This window comes from Anguilla rostrata, chromosome 18 (assembly GCF_018555375.3).
Source record: "Anguilla rostrata isolate EN2019 chromosome 18, ASM1855537v3, whole genome shotgun sequence".
NCBI classification, from domain to species: Eukaryota; Metazoa; Chordata; class Actinopteri; order Anguilliformes; family Anguillidae; genus Anguilla; species Anguilla rostrata.
The window spans coordinates 18,843,502-18,850,074 of NC_057950.1; the positions used below are offsets into that span (position 1 = coordinate 18,843,502).

At 43.0% G+C, this 6,573-nt stretch overlaps 1 long non-coding RNA gene across 1 annotated transcript; it reads right to left on the minus strand.

Moving 5' to 3' along the window:
• Positions 1 to 633: 633 nt before the first annotated feature.
• On the minus strand, positions 634 to 2,439 carry LOC135245230 (uncharacterized). The gene is made up of 3 exons (XR_010327180.1): positions 2,278 to 2,439; positions 1,051 to 1,782; positions 634 to 783 (listed from the first exon to the last, which is right to left on the minus strand). It is a non-coding gene; the product is annotated as an uncharacterized LOC135245230 (long non-coding RNA).
• Between the last annotated feature and the right edge of the window lie 4,134 nt (positions 2,440 to 6,573).

Sequence of the window (6,573 nt, forward strand, 5' to 3'; positions counted from 1 at the left end):
ATGTACAAGTGACATTTTTACGGCTTGCACATCTCTGTGGATCCAGGAAGCATGCGGACCAGTCAGGGAGATTTAATGTTCCCCCCCCGCCCCCCCTCCTCTCCTGGTCAGGGATGACCACTCTTTAGCTGAATTTACTGGTGTTGTAAGAGCGCACAGTTCTGCCTCCACTCTGGTTTGGTGCACGTATATTAACACGAAGATCTGCTGCATCAACGCTTCTGTGAAAACCAATCAGGCGAGACCGCATTTCAGAGTGATCTGAGCACTTGGTTGTGCGTGCACAACGGCCCGCCGGCCAAGGCAGGTCGGGGGAGCAGCAGAGGGGCAGGCGGGTAACAGTAAAGCCTGTTTAAAAGTAGATGCCGTTGACTGACAGCCCTGTTTTTAGACCGTCTCGCAGTCATAAGGGATATTTCCAGACTGTTCCTCTGAGGTCAGCGAATCTTTACGTAAGCCCTCTGGTGATGACAGCCACTTGAGGGTTCTGACTGATAGGTCCACGGCGCATCCAGCTTTAACCCATTTCCTCCCAAATGCTCTTAATGTGGGCTCACTGTTCACTTGGGTCTCTACCATTAACATGTCACGATCCTTCATAACTAAATCAATTCTTCCGGTAAGGGTGATCAAAATGGATGATAGGTTCCACTCTCTGCATTTGTGTTACAGAAAATAAAACACATTTTTTATAAAACCTTTAATCTGGTGTGGTAGGCCAGAGACCTTTTGATGGGGATACAGTGGATGAATGGTGACTGGTCAGGAAATTACAGCCAGGACCTGGGTCAGAAATGAGAAAGATTTAAGCCTTTACACATGGAAGCATAATTCAAAAAGCCTGTCAATAGAAAGAAAATAAAAATTTTCCAAATGAAATAAATTATTTTCTGGCCTAAAACCACGGGGCTAAGAGTTTACATCAGAGGTTTCTGATGTGTGGTTTAAAGTGTACAGTGCTGTGCTTTGCTGTAAAGTTCCACAGTGATGTGCTTTTCCATCCCTTTCGGGCATTTCCCCTGAGCTGCCCAGATGAGGAACGTTGCTTACGGCAACATCGATGTAGATCCGTTCGTGAACCATGCAGGTTGTTATCCGTCGTGCAGAGGGGTATTTGGGGAGAGAACCGCCCTGTGTAAACACAAGCCCAGAAAGGTGCTGTCACGTTCTGGCTGTCCATCAGTCTCATGAGTGGCTCACTGTCACGAAAATCGATAACTGCAAGATGTTGCGAACTAAAACCCCTAACAAAGTTGTCCACCAGTGGGTCTGTGGGCCAGGGTATAGCTTATGGCTCCTGTATTTTGTTGTGACTGTATAACAGTGCATAATATACATCTGAACTAGAGTCTGTTTTCTCTTTCTGTGAGCACTACGTAAAGATAAGAGTGTAAGTAAATACATGTAACCTTCAATGTAAGGGCTGTGTCCTTTCTACCATAACAAGTCAAAACTAGTGAGACCTAAAAGTTATTTGCTAAATGCATAATGTACAGGTTAACAGGCTTTCCTTTGCGTGAGGTGATTCAGTCAGCAGAAAGCTCTTTTCCTGTCCAGGTCAGAGTGGCTGGTGTAGTGCTCCTTGCCCATCTGCAGAAGAAATCTTGACTCCACAATTCTTGCCCGTGGCAGTGGCTCATTAGGACACACACACACACATGTGAGAGTACACGTGAAGCACAGCCGCGCGCGGTACAGCGCGAAGGCCAGCGGAACAGGACGTTCTGTCAGCGTTTCCCCTCATATCTACCTCAGCGCTGTCCTGGTAATGTCTGAGGACTCCTGAAAGCAAGATCATGCAAAAACATCTCTTAGCCGTCTACTCACTACCCCAGCAATAGAGCAAACACGTGTTCACTGACAGGACTGTGCTCAATCTTCATTTGTCCTTAACTTAGACCCGCAAGGAAGAGCGAGCCACAAGTTCAGTGTCCACCAAAATCAACTCACCAGCTTGTGTCTGTGAAAAAGGAACACAAACTCTCACAGGTGTTTGTAAGACAAAGTTGTGAAAACCACTGCTGTTTTCTGTTTTGAGCAGCTACCACAAAATGGAATTAATCCTCATTGTGAGTGGACAGGAAAAGTTTTGAAGCAAAAGAATGCCTCTTGTTAAATGATCTGAGGAGGGGAATTGAGTCAGCACTCATTTATCACAAGCTTTGTAGTGAAGCAGCTAATCTATTAACAGGTACCAGGGTGAAACTGGAGAGGGACAGAGGAACTGAATGTACAGTACTGTAAACAGAGAGTGCCGACCCCTGGAAATGTATTTACTTTCTTCAGTTTGCGCTTCCCTGAGTGATCATCACTTCCTCGCGTGCCTCAGGGATAATTAGCCTGGTCCACTTGACTGCAGGGCTGAAGCTGGAGGGGGTGCACAGGAAACCCCCACTTATCCCCAGCTGCGTGGCCTGGGCGGGGTCAGGAAGAAGCAGGTCTTCCTGGAATGGACCAGCACACAGAGAAGGAGCAGTGCAGAGAAGGAGAGAAAAAAATGAGAGAGAGATAAAATGAGTAGAAAGACAGAGACAGGTATACACAGAAGTATAAATGATGCAAATGATATAAAAGATCCATGGGAAACAAAAAAAAAATGAACCACCTGTAGTATATAGTTAAGACATGCAAATAAACATATTGGAAGCACCTGTATTTGCATTTGAAATACATGTACCCATCTTGTGAGTGCACAAGTCTGATTCACATTAATCACAAAAAAAGTATCAAGTATCAAGTATTTTTTTAAGTATCAACTGCTACAGCCCTGTATATGTCTATTGTGCTTCAAACATGTACTGACCACTGGGCAGATTGCTTAAGATTCAAACCTTTCAAAGAGCCTCATTCTTACTCAACTGCAATTAATTACGCTAGTTAAAAAATTATATGCTATGTACCAACCAGAGATGGACATTCCAGGGGTCAGAAAGTAAAAGTCCTGACATGTATTTCATCTACCCCTGAACTCAGCCAGCTGATTTAGCTCTACCTCCTGGCTGAAGAATGGTGCTCATTAGCAAATCCAGGTGACTGGAACAAAATCCTGGGATGAACTTTTACTTTCTGAACCTGGATTGTCCACCTCTGGTACCAACACAGTTTGTGGATGAACTGTAGAAATTTGGCTGACAACCAACTTTAGAAATGTTTTTGAGTAAAAAGTACATAATTTCTTTATCGATGTAGTGGAGTAGAAAGTGAAAGTTGCTCATATTGTTTATACTCAGCAAAAGTCGCCAATATCTTAAGTACAGTAATGAAGCACATGTACTTCGTTACTTACCACCACTGGTGCTAGCTATAGCCAAATGAAATTAGTTAGACAGCTAGTCTAGCTACCTAGCTAGACATAAGAGTTGCCACAAAGATCCTAGCTACTAAAAACATAACATTAGACACCCCAGCTGTAATTGGCTATCTAGCTAACAGTTAGCAAAGTCAATACAGCACCTAACATTAATATAACTGCCTAGCCATATGGTTTTGCCCTGACTTTACTGGATTTGACACGTTATACAGTAGTTAATTGCCTGTTTGTCACTTTAGTGGCTGCTGTCGGTGTGTCTCCCTGCTGCCTGTGCATGCCAGTTAGCCTACTGCAGCACTAGACAACAATCTCTCAATGTCCTCATGTTCATTTAGAACTTTAGAATGATGGAATTATTCAAACTTGGAGAAGCTAGCCTGATTTCCTAAGTTAGCATTGTGTCTTCCCATGTTAAGTCGGTGGACAATTCATAATTATCCAAAATGGGCCTTGGCAGGAATACACATTGCGGATGGCCTTGTGATAGCCCTGTGTTGTTTAGTTAGAGCTTATTTGCCAGGGGTGAATGGCTTTAACCTCAGCTATAGAGAAGCACAGAGAGAGAAACTGGTCTAGTATCTGTTGTGTGATCGTCTGGTGGGCGTGGCATTTCCTTTAGCTGAGCTGACTGAGGTCTGCAGACATACAGGGGTCTGTGGGTGGGGCTTTCAGCAGGATGTCTTTGCCACGGACCAATGAGGAGTGTCCTTCTGTAAGAGTTTGTTTCAGGTGATCAGCTGGATTTTTCTCATTTAAGTCTTACATAAACATGTGATGCATCACTGACACTCATCTGTGTGTGTGTGTGTGTGTGTGCGCGCTGTGCGTGCGCGCGCGCACACACACACACACACACACAGACACAACAAAAGTACACAGTTGAGCCCTGAATGTTTTACACTCCCTAGAAATAATAATAAGCAGTCTTGGTGTGTTGTATAATTGCTCAATCTGTGAGTGTGTGTACTGTATGTCATTATTATGTTTTTAGCTTTATAGACAAGTTACTGCATCAGAGCCATAAGGAAAACAACAATTATAGAATTATGTGTGTATTTACTTATGATTATTTCAAAGGTGCAGTATCATAAGATAGATGAAGTAAAGTGATTAACAAAACATCAGGGAAGGAGGATGCCCACTTGTAAACCTAGTCATGTCAACTCAATGCCACCGTCAACACCAAGGCAATCTCAAGTAAGTGCCCACACACTGGCACAAGTGATTCCTAACACCATGTCCTGTATATTTGAATCTGACTTAACTCTGGACTCAACCAGTGCCTGCTGTGAAACTACAGCTTACAACAAGGGAAAGACCCTGTAGCCAACGGCTATGAAAACACAAGTAAAACATCTCTAGAGTCTGTGAGAGAGTGGAGGCGACAGATGACTCACCAACTGATAACATGGCTTCCGACCCAGAAAAGGAAATTATGTTAATATAAGTAAAGATACCACCGTACAAGACTCTGCCACAATAACAGAGGCCACACCAAAAGGTCACAGACTTCAGGAATGCATATGTGTCTGTAAAAAGTAAAAACTACTTTGGGTCTGAAAATACATCAAGGCAGGGAAAGGTGCTTGCGAGAGCAGAGACGGGGTCACATTGACTAGTAATTTTTAAGAACCCGGTCAGCTAAGTCGGATGAAGCACAGCGATCGGATGCAAACGAAAATTCTGAAATTCTTTTTGCAGTGTGGACTTCACAGTTCAGCCCTCCCAAGACATTGTAGGCCATATAGGAGGTTGCCTACTTGAAAACCTCATTATGTCAACTCACTGCCACCGTCAACACCAAGGCATTTTCAAGTAAGCGCTCACCTACTGGCACAAGGGATTCTTAACACCATATCCTTTGAATCTGAGATTTCACTTCTTTGGACACATTGCATGCACATTCACTAAGTAATGAGCTTGTATAATGAACAGGCACACACACATGTGCCCACACTCACATAATGTGAAGCAGTTACAGTAGTTAAAATAGTTTGGTTGAGTAAAAACGCTGACTCCAAATGTTGTAATACAAGCCACAAGTAAAAAATAGTTCATTTGCAACGAAATGTTTTTTCACTGGTGAAATTTTGGGAAATTACCCACGGACACGAATGCAGGTTTGTTTAACAAATCGAGTAAGCAGGTATTACACTCCTGGCTGTATGGTGCTTTGAGGTCTGTGTGGCCTTGAGGAGTGTGGAAACCTGCATAGGACATTTGAATGGCTCCTTAAAAAATCTGCATGATTTATGACTCTTCAGCAGGCACTGGTTGAACTGCAAGTGAACCACGGCATAACTCACCTGCACTTTCCTGAGACTTGCATTTTAAACTCGCCTCACAATATATGTGATCCTCCACTCTCTATGTCACTCTTGAATAAGATTTGTTATGACAGACCAAGACTGATTCATTTTTTAACACTTTGGACAGGGTACGAAAATGAATTATTTTCTTTATTTATTGAAAGAAGAATTTCTCCACGTCCTTGTGAGAAGATTATTTAAATAACACACTTTGGTCTCCCCTCAGAAATGGGAGTGTAACTCACTGGACAAGCTATCGAAAGAGGAATTACAGTTCTTAAGAGGACAAGAATCAGTCAGGAGACTCACATATTCATAAAGCTATTACACCCCCACCCTGAAAAAGTACTGACAATACAGAACTACAAGATGTTAATTTAATGGCCATTTCAGTGTTTTTGCTTTAACCTCAGAGGCATATATTCAATTTACAGAGGACAATTGGAATATTGGAATCCAAACACAAACCAACACAAACACGCACACTAACAGTGAACTTTCTCTGAATGTTTAACTTTCCCTAGCAATGTTTAATAAGCAAACAGCCTACATGTGTGCTGTATTACAATTCAGGCTGTGAGTGTGTGTATTATATAAGAACTTAGGCACTCAGTATGTGAGTGTGTGCTGTATAACAGCTCAGTGCGTGAATATGTGTACTGTATAACAGATCAGTGTGTGAATGCGTGTCCTGTATAATAGCTCAGCATGTGTGTGTACTGTATAACAGCTCAGCCTGTGTGTGTACTGTATAACAGTTCATTGTGTGCTTGTGTGTACTGTATGACTGCTCAGTGCGTGAGTGTATGTGTGTGTGAGTGTGTGTGTGTGTGTGTGTGTGTGCTGTTGCAGAGCTCGGGAAATCTGCCGGCCAAACAGACAGACCAGTACAGAACAATGCAGAGGGGTGGGAGGTTCACCCACAGTACAGTGCCTATGCTGTCTCACTAGAAA